The sequence below is a fragment of the Ammospiza nelsoni genome, chromosome Z (genome assembly GCF_027579445.1).
Source record: "Ammospiza nelsoni isolate bAmmNel1 chromosome Z, bAmmNel1.pri, whole genome shotgun sequence".
Classification (NCBI taxonomy): domain Eukaryota; kingdom Metazoa; phylum Chordata; class Aves; order Passeriformes; family Passerellidae; genus Ammospiza; species Ammospiza nelsoni.
The window spans coordinates 27,298,637-27,317,440 of NC_080669.1; the positions used below are offsets into that span (position 1 = coordinate 27,298,637).

General features: G+C 38.6%; 1 protein-coding gene across 3 annotated transcripts in view; it reads left to right on the forward strand.

Annotated features, from left to right (window-relative positions):
* CDC42SE2 (CDC42 small effector 2) overlaps positions 1–18,804 on the forward strand; it is an 84,211-nt gene that overhangs the window by 30,988 nt on the left and 34,419 nt on the right. Inside the window, exon 4 of one of the 3 annotated variants that reach the window (XM_059491922.1) lies at positions 1,438–1,501. The exons of the other annotated variants lie outside the window; for them this stretch is intronic. The gene's annotated coding sequence lies outside the window, so the exon portion shown is untranslated. The remainder of the gene's footprint in view (positions 1–1,437; positions 1,502–18,804) is intronic. 3 annotated transcript variants of the gene reach the window in all.

The following is an 18,804-nucleotide window of genomic DNA, read 5'->3' on the forward strand; positions in this document are numbered from 1 at the left end:
TCACCATCACTGCATAAAGAGCTGAACACAGCATGGCTGCTTGGCTTGTTCTTTCTATTTTGTTTTCTAACTTTTGGCTCCTACTCTTACTGTCCTCAGGATCTAACATGCCTGCTTCACAGTGCAGAAAGGAAAGAGCAGACATCACAAAAGGAAAAGCGCTAGGAGACTGAGAATTGTCTAGCTTGATACACCTTGAGGGTTATTGTTTTGTTTGTTTGAAGCACCAGCAGAAAGATAAAAGTTGCACTCAATTCTAACATTAGTTTCAGACTTAACAGCAGCATACTAGTGCAAATATTTTGAGGAATACGCCTAGTAGTTTGGGGGTTACTTTTCCCAAGTTCTGCATTGTCCGTCACTCTGGTGTCTTTATTTCTTTGAGATTTGAGCTGTACCAGTTTGGTCGTCCTACGGAAGCTAGATACACAGACAAGAGCAATAGGATATTTATTAATTTTTTAAAAACCCAAAACATATGGAATACATTCATGGCAAAAATGTCAAGGTAAATTGTGAAATGGGGAAAATTACTATAAAGACTTGGTTAATTTATTCCAAAAGAAAACAGTGTGTGTTGTACGTCTTTACTTGGGATGTCATTCGTAATGAAAATAATAGTAAAAGGCTAGTGATGCGCTAGTTCCCTAATGTGCACCCTATTCAGATGCTTATTTGTCCTTCTTCCTGTATATTGCCTTTTTAAAAGTGAGGAGGTAGAGATAATATTCTTTGAGAAAAAGGGGCAAAAAGTTAAGGAAAGAGGGCAGGATGAGAAAGTGCTTGTGAGCTGTAAGGAAATGAAGGGGCGTATTTTTCAGACTTAGATGGCTCAATCATCAGAATAACTTTCTAAGGGCACTAATGGTTACTGCATCACTTCTTTTCTTCAAATGGCATTTGAATGCCTATTTTTAAAAAATTATACAAATGGACTAGAGGTTCCAGATCTTCAATTATTACTTTAATGTCTGTTTGTGTAGAGTAGTGGTTAATGGTGTTGTGGAGGCCTTTTCAGATGGGAAGCATACCTGTCCATTTATCGCTGTTTCTGTTTGCAACTAGACAGGCAGGTTACCTTCCATTAATCTGGCATTTATCTACACAATGAAGTTTCAAACTTCATGGAGGTTTTTTCTGCTTCTTAGTTTACAAAATAAGACAAAACTCTCAAACATGAAAGAAGAAATGAACATTCAGATAGATTTGAAGCAGTACAAGCATGTTAGGGGCCACAAATTAACCAATGACTTTACTATATATTTGTTTTTTAAAAAACATACTTCTAACTTAATAATGCTTGGCAAAGAGCAGTTATGCAAAGAAATGCAGTTGTAGCAAATATATTCTTCAGAAAACAGGATGTTATTAGGTTTTTTGTATCTTCCATGGGTCAGCATTAGTAACCAAGGTTTCTTTCCAAACCTTTTTTTAAAGCTGTTTTTCTTCTGCGAGTTGTCTCACTTACAAGGCTTTTGACTTCTATACGTAATCTCAAGCTGTAAGTATAACATCTGTATCTTGAGAAAAAAATGAGGCATTTTAAAATCCTGTTACACCATATAAGAACCCTTTCAAAATAGAATACAATATTCTAGTGACTTGCACAAACCCTTGTATTAATAAACAGTGAGAAATGAAGTGTTATCTGGCACAGTTACAGTCCTGTATTGTTGCCTATTTGTAGCAAAGAGAACAAATCTTCTTTTACGTTTTGCTTGGTGTGTGTCTGGCAAGTAAGCGTTGACAGCTGTAACAACTGTGTATGTGTTTTACTAGTGTTACCTAAAGAACAGAACTTCCTGTATCCATTAGGGATTTGTTAGATGGTTTTGTCAAAGAGCTGCTGAGGATACTGCAGAGCTTTTGTAAATACACAAGATTGACATAAGGGGAATGACACTGCTAAGAGTACATAGAACTTGATAAGTATATACTCTTAACTCACCTTGTGGATACTGTAATTTTGCCCCTCTAGTAAAAAAGTAATTTCCATGGACCCTGCAGCCACTGCAGCATATTCCTATTATAAATCCTTACTTCAGTCAATCTTTCCACTTAAAGAAGGATGAAACCTGGTCTTATCTGAATATTATGTTAATTTACAAGCAGTGTGTGTTACTAACAGACATGCAGAGGACCGCTTGTTTGTTCTGAGCAGTAAAACTGTATAACTGAGAAGATTCCCTTTAAAAATAATGTGATTTTGTGATGAAATTGTCTGAATGTCTTTATAGTTGTACTGCTAGAATGCAATGAAAACAGATACCAAGGCAGATGTGTAGAGTTCTTTTTAAACACATCACAGATTAAAGTAATCAGCAGTGCATATTCAATGGGGGTTATTTCAAGGCATGCTATTCAGTGAACTGCAGAGTTCTGTGAACGGAGTATAGAAAAATTTCTGCTGACGCATATATTGTGTTGCTTTCTAGGAAAAGGTAACATTTTACTGTTAGTATGTCTGTTCATAAAATTGTAAAAGATTAATACACAGAATTTCAAAAACTAGTAGATATCTGCTGACCTGTTGAAAGGATCTCTGTCTTTAGTATCTGTGAGCAGTCTCAATGCCTTATCTCTGAGAAGATACACATGGAAATCCTTGAAATGGTAGAAATGTGTGTGCTCAGAACAAAGTTGACTATGCATGTTATTGGCTGCCTTAAAATACAATTGTTGCATGCCTTAGTTTCTCACACACATAAAGAGGCAGAGGTCAGACTTCCTTAAAGCCTATACCTGCCATGAGCCTCCTGTTTATTTGTTTGTTATGTTTTAGCAATTAAACTAATTCCTGTTAAATACTAGAAATAGAATTCATGATGATTGATTATGCTCAAAAGTCCTTATATAAATGCATGATTTTTTTTTTACAGTAACTACCAGCCTTTGCTGTGACAATTCTATCTCAAAATTGGCACCACAAATTATATCAAAGAAGTCACTGGATCTAAGATGATGAATCATGTCTGTTCAGGGAAAAAGCAAAAGCTGGTTACTTGCTTGGTACTGTTTTTCAAAGTTTTGGCAAAGTCTTTGAATCGTTAATGAATTAACTTTTTTCGGGTTTTTTTTTCGTAATGTAGCTTTTTAACATACATCAAGAACCTTTTTGTTTCTTCCCCTACTGAGTAATGGGCTGAAACTTCCACTACTTGCCTACTGAGACTGTTCTACAATTTAGAAAAAAAAACTCCAGGCAATGTATTTTGGTAATAGCTTTCTGTTTTTTCCCCTATACCATTTAACGTGATTTAATGAATAAATTGATTAAGTCTGTTTTAGACTAGTAATGGGGGCCTGGAGTCTGTGTGTCAGAGTACAAAAGTGCTGTTTGCAAACCTGCCTTAGAAAGATATAACCCAGTTATATCAACAATGTCCTTTGTGTTTTGGACATAATAATTATTTTTTTGTAATTAAAGTTCTGTTTTATGCTTCCATCTTTCATCTGAAAGCATGACCATGCAAATAAAAACCTCCTATGTTTGATAAATAAGCTAGATAATTTGATCTCATGTTTATCCCTTGTAATTTAATTTTGATTTTCTTTATTTATTGTTGAAAACACTGTACTGGTCTCTTCATTGTTCACAGTGATTAAAAATACTCTGTTAACAAAGGACTTTCTAGCTATCATCAACTAAATGAGAAACCCACATCTATGCTCAGCTTAGGCACCTCTGTTTCCCTTCAGAGCAGCAGTGTCTTTCTGTGAAATTGACAGACAAGTGTCCTGCAATGTGCCTGACTTGGCAGCATGCTCTGAGCTTGTTTGAGCTATGTAGTAGCTATTGACAAGTAACTCAGTATTTTACAATACAAGCAATTTATGAGCACACTGCTGCTGTAGAGCATTTAGTTAGGCCAAACTCAAGATCTTTTAAGTACCTCTTTTTGTTGTTGTTACGATTATATGGAAATAGTTTAGTTTCGACATGATGCAGCTCTGATTTCTTTGTGCCAGATAGCAATACACTGCATTTTTCAGGAGAAAAAACACTTGTCTGAACTAATTTTTAGCTAGGCCATATGGCATGACTCTGCTTTGCAATTATCACATCTTAAAAAAACAAAGTTAGATTTAGCTCTGGATGCCCAGCAGTCAACCCTACAGGGATGGCCATGAAGGGGTGGATGTACAAGAATGTGTGAGGGGCAGGGAGGCATTTTGGGAGAGGCTGTGCTCTGAGGCTTGGCTAGTCTGGGTTGTGTCTGTCTGTGGGAGCTGCAGTGGCTGGTCCAGACTCACTTTCTGTAGTCTGCTCCACAGTTCTGTCAGGTGTAGCAGTTGCACTGTCAGCTCCGTCACAGCCACACCTGGCATCTCCAGAGGTGCCACCAGGGGATGCGGATGAAGTGTAGCGCAGTGATTGTGCATGAGATCACACCTCAGGCAGCTAAACACCTGCATCTTCTGTAGGCACAGCGTGTCTGTCCACAGGCAGATCTAGCCTCATATCCACTGTGTTCCTCATTGCCTTCTTTCTCCCTCCTTTCCAGAATATGTTTTCTGATTTCTTAGTTAATAAATTGGTCTCTAGAACAGACATTCAAAGGCAGAAGTTTTTGTGTGGGAACATGAGTAACTGAAAGCTAAAAGGAATTAAGCGGCAAATGCTGTCTGGCCTTGAGCTAAATAATTAAATATCCTTATTTGGGGGCAGGGAGGATTGTGATGTGGTTCGTTGTGGGCTCTTTTGTGCAGTTAAGATTTTTTGGGAACATCTTGTTGTGATAGATCATTACTAATTCAGAATAGAACTCTCTGATCAGTCCAAGAACATGAACCTGATAAGAAGCGCTGGGGACCTTGTTAATTTTTATTAAATGAAATTGGGGTCTCATTAGGACTCCAGCACTGTCTTTGGCTCTGCATTCAGAAGATCCCTTTCCGAGCTCAGGGTAGCAGGATACAGAGTTTTTGTAACTGAATTTAATTGAGAAGCAGTAACTTTGTTGCGAGTTAGGTTTTAGCATACAGAAAACATCTTCTACCAACAATAAGGTTAACAGTTTACCTTTACAGTCCCTGGACTAATTGATTAAAAAAAAAAATGTATTCTTTAAATCCTCTTTAAAAGAGGTTGTATTTAGTAGCTGTCATGACTCAGCTTTGACAATGACATGTTTGCCTGCAGTGAATATAATTCATATTGTGTGATGTGAGCTTAATATGGAATGTATTGGGAAAAAAATAATAGTGTGTTTCTGGTGCAAAATGCGCTTAAGAGCAAGCAAAATTCATTTTTAAGGAAGAGAATTAACAGCAGATGCATGACCGTATCAGAGCCAGCTGGCTGAAGTACGTCTGCGGTCAGAATGAATGTGTAAATGTAATTCAGGTGAATCAGATTTTTTTTGTGGGGAGAAAAATAAAACCTTAGTAACCTACATATCCATCTGTTTTCTCCTTCAGCTTTTAAAAGCATCAGCTTTTAAAAACATCACCTGCACTGGGGGGCTTGCAGAGGCAGTAGCATCCCCGAGGCTGTGCCTGGGGCTTGGAGGGCTGTGTGAGGTCCCTGACCCAGGGCTTGCCTCCTGGGGTGGATCTGGAGCCAGCTGGATGCCCAGTGCCTGCCCCTTGGCAAAGAACCTGCTCCAGATCTTGCCAGGGTACCTGCTGATCTGCCTATGGTTCCCTGCTGTCACACAGCCCAGACCTTAAGCCAACCAAATGCTTCTGTTTCACAGAAAAGTTCCAAGCTAATGGTGAAATAGACGCAATCAAGAAAGTTGTTATCTTGAGGGCGGGCAAGAGACCATGTGCTGAATCCAGATGTATCCTGGAAAGTTTCTGTAGTTGTGTTCTGAGGAACAGAACAAGAAGTGTCCAGGTATACTGTCTCAGTCCTCTCATGCTTATTAATGCAACTTATAGAAAATACTTTGCATCACAGAGAACAGAGGGTTCTTCAGTTGAAAACTCATATTTTTCACAATTTATTTCATAGGAATGTCATTTTGACAGTTTAAGAAATTGAGGTTTGGTTGATTTCTTTTGTTTTTATGAAAAACATCCCCAAAACTCAGAATGTAAAAGAGCAGTCTTTTATGCTATGAAGTATGTTTTAATGTTTAAACACATTCGGTTAGTAGGCTCTTGGATAAGATAGGAGAGTTTGTGACATGGGATAATCTGCAGTTTATTAGTGTATTGTTGGCAGGCTGAATTTACACCTGTCAAATTATATCGTATCTGAATTGAATATGCCTGTTTTTTAAGGGGATGTTGCTTGTATTTTCTGTCTGCTCTATGACAGTACAATTTGGAGTTATTACTATAACTGGAGTTCACTGCAGAGTTCAAATAGTGTCATCCTATGGTTATTTGGTGTCAGAGTATGCTTTTCACATTACCTATTTACTTCCTTATAGTGAGAAGCCAGGAATTGAGAGACGTGAGATTGCTTCCATATTTAGTGAAGTACTGCAAGCTGTTAATGGCTTTGTCAGCAGCTTTCGGTTTCAGGAGCTGAAATGAATCTGTTTAAGATTTACTGGTAGGAACAAGCTAATTTGAAGCCATTAGGAAAAGTGGCTTGTAGCCTTGACAGGTTTATTCTTGGTTTTCCTTTCCCTGGATACCTGTCCAGGGTAGGTGAGCCATAGACCATTGTTTGTGGGTGTTCCCTGTGAAAGTCAAACTGTTTGAGGTTTGCAGTGGTTTTTTACTGGCTGTAGAACTCCTGGTGAGTTTTACTCTGCCCCTGGGATATTACCCACAGGACATTTCCCAAATGGACATTTTTAACAGCAGTGACCTTTTCATGGGTACACAGGGAAGCCAAGTCAGTGTTCCTTGGCAAGATAGGCAGCTCATTTCTGAGGAGACCATCTAGTTTCCTTTGGGTTCAGATTGCAGAACAGCAGTAACTGTTCTGCTGAGAGTATATACTTTGTTAAAATGTTTCTGGAACATTTTGAAATTTCCTTTTTTGTATAGCACTTTGCTTCTTAACTAGGTCAATAATTCTGATATCTTCAATGAAATTGCAGTGAAGTATTGAAAATTTGTGCACCATGTGTTTTATTTTAAGCTGCCTATATGTTCTTAGTTATTTTTCTGCATATGTAGGAAAGATGTCATAGTGTCTTTTGGGCTTAAAGCTAGAAGTCACTACCTGGTTCTCTATTTTACTTTTCTAAATTTTAATAGGTTATTTTTGAACTTAATTTGGTAAAACTGTTCCTATTGTCCGATGTGTAAAATGCCAAGTGGCAGGTGAACTTAGAGAAGTCATGGTTATAATGTTAACTAAAAGGCTTTTATTAGTGATTACATGGTGATCAAATTACTGTTAATCAGTGATTGAATGTAAATTAAATGGTAATCAATTAAGTAGTAATTGAATGCAAACTAAGTAGTGATTTAACCAAATTTTCAAGAAAGGTGAGAAGGAGTGGTAACTGCAGGCCTGTCACTCTCACTTCAGTAACTGGTATGGGTGCTACTGAAAACATCATAAGGACAACACAGTCATTGGTCACAACCATCATAAGCTCATGAGGGGAAATATTTGTTTACCAAACTTAATTTTCTTTTACAAGGTAACCTACTCAATTGACCAAGCAAAGCCAGTTGATGTAATCTTTTTTGGATTTCTGTAAAGCTTTCAATACTGTCTCTCTCAGGACCCTCCTGCAGAAAATGTCCAGCCCACAGCTGGATAAACACATCATGTGGTGGGTGAGCAGCTGGCTCATGGTCAGGCACAAAGGGCTGCATGAATGGGGTGACATCAGACTGGTGTGACCTGTCACTAGTGGGGTTCCATGGGGCTACGTCTTAGGGACATTGCTCTTTAGTGTTTTAAGAAATGGTCTCTGAATGCAGATATTAAGTAAATTGTCCTACATGAAGTAACTTTACCAATTATTCTAAATTAAGAGGAGTTGCGGACTCCCTTGAGGGTAGGGAGGCCCTTCAGAGAGATTGGGATAGACCAGAGAGCTGGGCCATCACCAGCCCTATGGAATGTAAAATGAGCAAATGCCACATTCTGTGTCTGATCCAAAATAATGCTGCTTGAATATACAAACTAGGGAGCAAGAGTCTGAAAAGCAACCATCCAGAAAGAGAGTTGGAAAGAGATCTGGGGCTTGGTTTTTCTGACAAGTTGAATATGAGCATGAGTGGGCAGTGCCCCGGCAGCCAGGAGGGCCAACCCTGTCCTGGGGTGCATCAGGCACAGCATCACAGCTGGGCAAGGGAGGGGATTGTCCCACTCTGCTCTGCTCTGGGGGCAGCCTCACACTGAGTGCTAGGTTTTGGGTTACACAGTTTAAATATCTAAATATCTTCATATCTAAAGCTATTAGAGAGGGCAACGTGACCAAGGTGGTGGTAGGTCTTGAGGGCAAGAATTCTGAAGTGCGGTTAAGGTGACTTGGTTTGTTCAGCTTGGAGAAGATAAGGCTGAGGGAATGACCCCACCACAGTCAGCTCAGGCTGGTTCTGTTAGCTTGTGGTAGGACATGGCCTAGATTCCTTAGTTCCTGTGAAGATACGGCCTAGCAGAGTTCTGCACAGCAGGGCTGACTTCAGTCAGACCTTCTTGATGATGTCCGTCTGGATCAAAGCACTCTTCACTCAGAATGGGTTCATCCATCTTGGACTTGCCAAAAAACAAGATCTCTAAGCGAAAAATTACTAAGCACCTATCACAAAATGAAAGTCAGTGAGGATTTTCAAGATTTTGTTTGTAGTTACATTTTTTTCATACTCCGTGGAGGTAAACATTTTTATCAGTGTAAGCAGCAAGAGCTCTCTGTGATCAAGTACTTAGTTTAAAGAGTAAAGTAAATACTCAAATTCAACTCAATATTAAGGATCATTTGCAGTGAATTTCAGTTTAGGAAAGGGGGAAGCAAAGAACAGTAATTCCTTTTAATTAATGTGCATTTTATTAATATGCTTTATCTGAATCAAGCTGAAATTTGAAGATTAGATACCAAAGAAGATATTTTGGAAATTACGGTATTTCTTCTATGATAAACAACCCTGTATGGGTACTGCTGTTACTGCTGGTAAGGAGATATAACTTTGTGCATGTGTAATGCCTGAGTGAGAGCAACTCTGTGTATAAAAAAAACTGAAGAGTTTCTGATTTTTCTCCCTTTCCTGAATTTCATTCTCTTTTGAAAACCAAGTGTTCCTTCCAGCAAAAGAATCAAAATGTGCTGTTGACCTGAAAAATGTTATTTCACACTGACTACAACTCTAATATATGTTTGGTTTTTTCTAATTAGATATCCCTAGAATTTTTTTTTCAATTGGTAGTTGTTCTCCTTAATATCATATGGCTATCTGAAGTTTGTAGAGGCAAAAGCTTATTAGCTTTCTAGTTGGTGGTTTTCATACTTGCTGGATATAGCATGAGAGCCTTAGCCATAGGAATGAAATATTCAACGATTGCTGCAGTTACTAATTGTAGGTTGTGTGTGTGGCTTTGTATGGACATGTGCACGCACATGCTGTCACAATTTTTAGCAGGTTTCTTGTGTGTAGAAGTGGCTGAAAGGAGTTTTCTGTGCTGTGGAAGTGTAGGAGCTCTCTGTGTGTGCTTCTCAGGGGCTGTATTTCAGTTCATTGTTTTTGTTGCACTTGTTTAAGTGTTACAGAATTAGGACACTCTTACCTGCATTATGGCTTACTTAAATTAAGGTACTTGGACCAGATTTCTTTGTTGCTGTAGGTATGTCTGGATTTTTGTTTGCCTTAAGTGACATTTCTTAAAGTCACTTAAGGCAAAGGAAAATCCGGACATACCTACCTATAGCAACTGAAGTCTGAAGGCAGGGGAGAAAACCATTTACTGCTGTATACTGCTAGGAAAAGGTGAAATCTGACCCTCCTGTCTAGGCATCATTTTGTGCTGTATGTTACTCATTAATGTGCTACCTGATCTCTAGCTATTGATGGAGAATAGGAAAAAGCCAAACATTTTACCAGTTTTCTTCTCCACATGGTGTAGTCTGAAACCACACATTTTTTTACACGGTTTTTACATGAATACAGATTTCTGACTAGAGCATTCTTTATGAGACTTGCTTTGTGAGTCTATTCGTGCCGCTCCCCATGCTTATCTTTAAAGTGAAATCCAAACAGGCCCAGTTAGCACTTGCCACCTCTCACAAGTTCTAAAATTTGTTTTCCGGCTCTGCCATATGCCTCAGTTACATCCTGCTTTTTCTGCCAAATTTGGGTGATATTTCTGTACCAATTTCGGTCTGAAGATGGACTGCCTGTAAAATGAACTGAGTGTTCGGTATACTTTTCTCAAGTGTCTGGTCAGGAAAAACTGACACCACTTCAGACCAGTCAAAGCCTGATTTAGACTTGTGTGTGTGAGGCTCTTGTGTGAGTGCTTTTCACATGAGCAAACAGTAACGGAGGTAGACATTGAAGCCAAGAGATGTCACCTGTATTAAGCTGCAGAGTGGTCATTTAAGTGAGTTCACACTGGGCAGTGACAAGAAAATGTACTGCTTCTTGGGAATTGGTACACTTGAGAAAATGACTGCATGAGCTCACCGGCCTCTGCCTACAGCTTCTCTGAGTACCCGCTCCAGAAGTCCTAAATTGCACTTCTACTCTAGAGTGACCCAAAGTATCTTTGAAATTGTGATTTGTCTTAGCTTTCAAGTTTCTTTAAGCCATGTCCCATGTGCCTACATGTGGATGCATACACAGAGCTCAAGTCATCTAAACAAACTTAAATTATAGCAGATTAAAAATACCCAATTCTGTTGCGTTTTTAACGAAAACCTGTTTCTGTTTTGTTTTTTGCATGCTGTGGAACTGAAAGTTAAAGCAGAGACATCCTGCTGATACATTCTAGCCATTTGAAGCATGCATAGTCTGTGCTGAGGACTTGAACAGAGAAAATTCATCTGGCTTTTCACATGGCCCCATGTGGATCCTGGGTAGTTTCATGGGGTAACATTGACTTATCCAGTCCCACAAAATGTGAGACTGCTTTTGCCTACTGCGCTTGGTCTCATAATTGTTTTGCAATCAAGAGGGAGGTGATGTCCAGGTATTAGATAAATTACTTTTATGTAGAATTGCCTCGTTAAATTTTAGCATCGACATTCTTCTGTGATCTCAGACCCAGGGGGAGGTTGACAAAGCTTGGGGAGAAGGATGTACCGCTGATAGTGGACAAAAACAAAGCAGAATTTATGTGCCACAGGGACTTTTGGCATGACTCCTAAGATAAGGAAGAAACTAATAAAGGAAACACAGCAACTGTGCTGAGACCAGCTCCAACTAGTAAAAAGTAATTCTGGCAGAGGGAGATGGGGACCACCGACTGACAGCCCATGAACTAAACAAACCTACGGACTCAGGAGAAAGTCTGAGCGTGTGAGCTACTTAGCATGAGAATCATTTAACCAGAAAAAGGTGTAATACTAGAGAAAGATCCCTGTGTAACTTGTAGCCAATGGAGTATGATTTCTTTCTTTGCTGAAATGTATAAATGGTGTAAAGTTTTGGTGACTGGGTTGCCTTTTGTGGGTTGTCACCTGGATCATGCTTTGCACAAAACTAGAATAAAAAAATAGGAATACCTTGTGTCTGTGTGTAAATTGGCACTGTGCACCAGGCATTTGGGTCAATGGAAGTAGCAGCAGTAATTTACTGAAGTGCATTAAAAGATCTTTAGGTACAGCGTCAGACTTGTGTGGCACCACAGTTTTTACAGGTTTTACAGTGGCTGGCTAAAATCTGAAATACTGGTGTGCCATAGTGATATATTTTTTTATATGGTACACTTCCTGTACTGTTAAGAGTTTGCCTCTGTGAACTCTGGCACTTTAAATGGCCTTTCTTCTCTTGTTCACACTTACTCCTTTCCTCTGTCCCAAACTTCCCTTGGATATTGCCTTGATGTCTTAGTTTCCTGTTTTCCCTGGAAAAAAAAAGAACATTTTAAATGCTGTGGGTAATGCTCTTTATCTGTTGTCATACTAAGAACAGGTGAGGGTCCCTTCAGTATCTTGTGTGGTCTGCCATGTAGTATGTTGTGAGCATAGACTGTTCCATTCTCTCTAATGCTGCCCTGTTTTTAAAATTATGGTCTCACTGGATGCCAATGTTGAGGATTCCCCATCATTACTGTAGAACAGGGCAATAATAATAATAATAATAATAATAATAATAAAAAAATAACTGGGCATTCTTCAGGAATGTTAGTCTTTTTGGGGATTCCTTTCTTTCAGTTCTTTACAGAAGGGGTACAGTGTAGATGGTTTGCCTTTAACCATTACTTTGTCCCGTTCATTTTTTTCCTCCCTGACTGGTATTACCTGTTAAAAGTAACTAGGAGGCTAGCTGACAAAAGCATTGTTTTTCCTTCTATAGAACTTGCCACTTAAGAAGATAATGTTATTGACCAATTAAAACTTTGTCTGAAAGCATTTTTTTTCATGCAAATAGGAAGTCAGTATGAAATCAGGTTTTCTAAACCATAGGAGTGAATTCTGAAAGGCTTTGCACTTGTTCTTAGCTGGCTGTTTTTGGAGGTAGGGCAAAATGTGCCTGGACTATGTCTTAGGTTGAACAGAACATATTTATTAAGTCTGTGGTTTTCCTTTCTGTTATTGAGTAAAAAAATTTGGATAATTAGTTTTCTGTTAGTCTTTCTGAATTTTCATAGTGCAGAACTATTAGTGCTGAGGTTTCAAGAGAAGTAGGTTGCTGTGGGCATGTCAGTGTGGGGAATAGTATGAGCTATGAATTGACTGTTTCAGAAACGTGCATTGAACCCATATATATCAAAAGTAGTTATTAATTAAAGACAATAAAGGAAGCTTTGAAAAGAACTAGACATGAAGAATTTTAATGTGACTTAGTGGTACTGTCTCATTTGTTGGTTCTGTGGCCAGAATAGTAAGGACCTTTCAAGGGCTGGATCCCTCACATGAAATAAATAAATGTAAGTGAAGGGCTACAGAATAAAACTCGGGCAGTTGCAGATAGGAGTGTAAAAAAAAAAAAAAAAGTTTAATGCCTTTCTGCTTTAAGGTCACAGCTGGCACTTGCAAATGTGTTTACTGTCACACTTGGTGAGCTGTACTTTCCTTGACAGAATTGTGTGCTTTCCTGCTGTCCCCTTCTTTACAGCTCCCTCTCATGCTATCAACAACCTGATAAGGAAAACCTAGTATTTCTCCTTAGAAACTTGCCGTGGTTTCCTTCCTGTATCTTTTGCTGCTTTCCCGTGTATTATGCCAGGTGGATACATTTATTGCAGGGCAGCTTGTGATGGCTTCCTGCAAGCTGAAAGCACAAAAACTGAAGGTGTTCAGTGAAAGATGTGATTGTTCCTAAAGCTAGATTCTGTACTATTAGCAACAACTACAATTTAAAAAAATCACCCCGTCTCCTCTAAGTAAGCTGTAAATAGTACCTTCAGACTACTGCCCTGTTTTCAACAGTTTTCAAACCTTAAACTCAGAAGAAAATTGCTCTAATACTAGTAATTTTTCATGGCTATTAGTTTGTGTTGAGCTTGGTTTGAAGTACAAACTATTTCTAAGTTGCTTAAGGAAATATACTAGTGAAAACCATTTTGGTATTAATAGGGGCAAAAAAAAAGAATTTACTCCAGATGACCAATAATCCCAAAATCAAGACCTATTGCCTTACCACTTTAGTAGTAATGTGAAAAATTGTATCACAAAGACATGAATAAAAGTAGCTTTTTTACAGTCAGGACATAGGCATTCAGGGTTTAAAAATGCACAAGAAAGCCTAATTCAGACTTTGAAGAAGACTGTTAAATATATTGAAACTAAACCTTGAGGGACTTGGGAGGCACTGAAGCAGAATCAATATGGGAAGATTATGAGGAAATGAAAAAAGAATTTCAGCCTTATTCAGGCTATGTTGATGGTGAATGTTATCTTTTGTGTGGCATGAGTTATTTGCAGCTCAAGTTTCTCAGGATTTGAAAGTGCAGAAGACAATTGCTGCATTAAAATCAGTGTCAAAGTGCCCAGAAGTGTCTGTTCTTGTAGGGGGGAATGGAGGAAGAGTGCTTCTGTAAGTTCAGTGACCTGATGAGATAAAGTTTTTGATACAAAATTCACGAATGGAAGCAACTTTATCTGTAGGTTGTATTTGTTTAAAACCTCTTGCTTCTTGTAGATGGTTTGTTTCAAAAAATCAGGCTGGAAAGTGAAAACATCTCTCTTCTCCTTTGAGAGTTGTAGAATGTCCTCTGGTTGCTACAGCTGTAGGTGTGTATAAGTGTGCACAAGCTTAGCCTCTCTCTTGGCTTGGACACACCTTAATCCTCTTCCTCTCTTGTTTCTAGTTGCCACATGACTTAATTTAGTCATATCAAGATGAAATAGTGTGGTTACAATAGAAATTTAAAGTGCAAAATGTGAAAGACATCTTAGAAGTACATTCAGAAATGATAATTTTCTACTTACAACTTGCAGGATTGAAGGAAATAACAGTTTTTCAAAGCCTTTAAGGCATAAAAACCAAATCAAAATACCCATGTATTTCATGGGATTAATCTCCTATAGCAAGAACAACTGGAAGGTTTTTTTCTTTGAAGTACTTGAGACTAAAATACTGTTAGTGGGCTTGGTTGTGACTTTGTGCCTACATATGCTTATTATGGCACATCATGTTGTGATGTTGTGTCAGGGCATACCATGGCATGGCATGATTTTTGTTCATGATTTGAACAAAATTTTTTTTTTTACGCTTCCCCCCCCTTCTTCTTAAATAATACTCTGAGCTTTGAGCAAGCCTAGTTAAATTCAGATGCTAACACCTGTAGGTTTTTTTTTTCTCTTCCTGTGGTTTTATTTATTTCAAGTGATTGTCAAAGAGCGTTGTTACCACATTTCCTGTGTAAAGCCACAGTGAACAGCATACAGTCAAAAGATATCGAAAATTCATCCTTAAAAGGATGCCTTTTTAAAAAGACCAGGCTGTTCTCAAGCTGTATATTTATTAAGTAGTTTTATTCTAACTGACTCTCCACAGCATAGTGCATATTCCTGTTTGGATCAGTTAAGGTAAATGCTGTCTAACCTGTTCTAGATCAATAAATTTGAAAGGCTCAGAGGGAAAATTGATGTCTTAGTTTACCTTTCCTGCTCTGTATATTTCTCACCAAAATGCTAGTACTGCTTTAGTAAGAAAAATTGGTGATACTGTAATATAAAGTGTACTTTGCCCACTAATCATTAATGCAGTGCTTGCACTTCCTGCCTTTGTGACTGGTATTTAACAATAAGCAGTAGTTTTGGTTTTTGCATTAGACCAGCCACCGTGAAATTAACCTTAGAGTGAAGAAAATTACCTTTTTGGTGTTTCACATTGAATTTTAAACAATGTATTATTTTTAAAATCTTGATTTCTTTATACTTAGAATTTCTAGATATGTTATTAAATTGTTATAATAACTAAGGTATAAAAGCCTTAAGATGCAACAGAGTTGTTCAGCATGATAATCCTGTGTGTTTTTGCAGTGTGAATCATCCACTCTAAAATAAGTTGCACTCAGAGTTCAGAAAGTTTACATGGGAAAAACAAATTGGCGTTTCACCACTCATCACTGATAAATTTCTGGTTTAGACAGAGCAATTGTCTTGTCTTTTCAATGTGAGCTCTACGGTGTTCTGCCACAGACTGAGCAAAGAGCAAAACCAAAGGGTGGCAGAGCTGTTACTGTGGAGTGCGTTCTTCAGCCTCTGTTGTGCTCTTCATCTGGCAGGTCTGCTCTGACAAAGGCAGCAGTACTGCAAACCGTGCCGTGTTAGGGTGCTGGGACACTGGCACGGGTTGCCAAGAGAAGTTGTGAATGCCCCATCGCTGACAGTGTTCAAGGCCAGGTTGGATGGGGCCCTGAGAAACCTGGGCTGGTGGAAGGTGTTCCTGTGGAAGGGGGGCTGGAACAAGATGGTCTCTGAAGTCCATTTTAACCCAGACCGTTCTGTGGTTCTGTGATTCAAATCTTAATCCTATGAAAAAGGAGGGAACTAGATGAGAAATACTGCAAATATTTTGAGGCCTCGTTAATTGCAGCTAGGCTTGGGGTGCAATTCAAGCTTTGCAGGAACAATTTCCTACAAGATTGCTGGTGTGCTAATGTTAGATAATTACCTGACTAGAAGCTGTAGGCCACTATATTTTTTTTCTCTTTCTTTCTTTATAACAAATAATTTGGAAAAGAACTGCAGAATTTTCTTGTTTCAACTTGATCTTTAAACAAGCAACTGACAGCATAAGAGAAGTTTTAGTATGTTGTCATTAACATCACCATTAGCACCAATACACCTTTTTGCTTTCAGCTTAATTGCTTTTCTTTCCATATTGATGCAACAGATTTATACCTGATATTTATTTTGACTTGATTCCTGTTAAAATCATTTGTTTAGCAGACTGGGAAGATGTATGAAATTCCAGAGCTCTGAAAAGTACTGCTAAGCATTCATTTCCTTTTATGAGGTGCAGTTAATGTCAGTTTTTTCCAGACATACTGATATGTCAACTGTGTGTTTTAATTAAAAGTCAACAGATTGAAAAAGTGTTGGTGATTGCTGAACCACCAAACTAAAGGCAAATGTAGCACTTTACAGTCTGTAGAATTGAAAACGCCTTTTTAAGAATAAGCATGTAATCAGAGATTATTATTTACAATCTTTAGCTTGGCTTTGTCATTCAAAAGCTTTAGATCTAAGGCAGGGGGTCCGTTTTGACTGTCCTGGAGGTCACAAGTCCTGCATGCAGAGAGTGGCTGTGTAGAGCAAGGCTTCTGCACCCTTGGGTGTTCTGTAACCAGGAGGAGCTTTCCAGGCTCACAGGTGCCCACACGGAGCCCTCCAGGTTTGCTGCCAGGGCTGCAGCTCAGCACGGTGCCCGAGGCTGCGGTGAGCTGGAGGAGTGTGCCAGCTATGAGTGAGCAAACACAGAGGCACATCAACAAAAAATCTCCCTGCCCTTCAGAGTGTGTCTTCTGTACTTGGGTGTGACGTGCAGATCAAAGTTAAACCTCTGTGACAGTAAGAATTTGATACATCAATTCTGGACTTAGTCAGAGAGAGATTGGAAGGAAGCAACAAGTATCACAGTTTCAGGAGTCACAAATCAGACTCCTTGCACAGCAAGAAAAGCTCACTGTGCAACACCCACTCCTTGCTCTACAGCTTACACTATATCAAACTTGAAAATGCTAACTTTGAGTGTTTGATTTCTCAGTTCCTCATAATCTGAACCACTAGCATTGGGAAGGGCATTGCTATGTTTCAGAAAAACTTCATGCCTGTCTTAGAAGTAAATTAACCAGCTCTTACGGAGACATAAGCTGTACAGCCACGGGACTAGAAGTAGCAAATATTACATGCTTAACAGGAGTTAACTGTATTTTACTTTTGATTTCATAACATACGGAATCAAATTTAGAAAATAATTGTGTGGTGTGCAAATTCTGAGCCCGTAGAGATCAGCAGAGTATTTTTCTGTCAAGCTTTTCTTTGTTACTCTTGCTATTTAAAGTTAATGAAATTTTCAGTTGCCAGAATAATTGAGAAAATGGGTCTGAAACCGCCTAAGTATGGAGTGAGAACTTCTGTAGACACTTCTATTTTCAATCTTCGTTTCACACTACTTGCTGAAACCCAAGTTTTATTGCAATTTCATGATCCATTCATGGGATTTAGATGGTGATCTTTAAACCAGGAAAAGGAAAGGAAAAACATCATTTAAGTAGTGAAAATATATCATGTTAGCACTGTTCTAAGACCTTCTTTTCAAGTGTCTGACAAGAAAAAGGTTGTACAAAAGTATTTTTGTCAGAGCGGGGATTGTTTGCTGGTTTATGTTTCTTTCTTGCCCTCAAGGTATCCTGTTTAATAAAGTTGCTTTGTTTTATATAGTGTTAGCAACAGGATAACCTAGCAAAGCATATCCCCCCTCGCTGCTTCCTGTTCTGATCTTTAAGCAAGGAATCTAAGAAGCAGGCAGATAAACCTAATTTTGACAGTATCAGTTGATTTTGCAAAGCTAGGAGATGAGAGTACTTTAGATGGGGTGTTGCTATTTAGATGTTGTTACTGCGGCATGCATTTTTTTCTCAAGGAGCTTCAGATAAGGTCTTAAAAACCAAGAAATGTGAGAGCCTCCCAAAAGCTTTGGAGATTGTATGGAAAAGGTTCCGCTGAATTCTTTTTGTGCGTGTTGTAGAGAGTAGTTGTGGAAAGTACATGGCCTGTCACGGCCACACAGTGCAGTGATTTGGTGTGTGTGTAAATAAATGAGGGACAGCTTTGCTCATGTGTTTGGCACGTAGCAAACTAATGAAGATGGTAGCAAAGTGGAGCTGCTCTGCCACAGAAGGTGTACACTGATATATGCCTAGTTTCATGCATTGCATGGAGCCTCCAAACCACTTCATACTGTGAGGAATTGCATAGAAATAGAAATTGCATAGTTGTGCAAACATCTGTGTAAATGAAGATGCAAGTGTATAAAGAATTGTTAAGGAGTATGCCAGTAAAAACCTTCTCAATATTCATTATCTTGCTTTCTCTGCAAGTAAAGTTTGATATGTTGCAAGATAAATGAAGTCTCACAGGAATTTTTATTGCATTCCTACTGAAAGAAACCAGAATGGAGGTTTACCAATAAACATTATTTGAGCAAAGGAATTGTTGGAATCTGGAGCCTCATTTGTTCCACTTGAGGAGTTTTAGAGGTTTAAGGGAACAATTTCAAGGTCTACAACTAATACCCTATTTTGAAGTAAACTGTAATGAGGCATAGGGT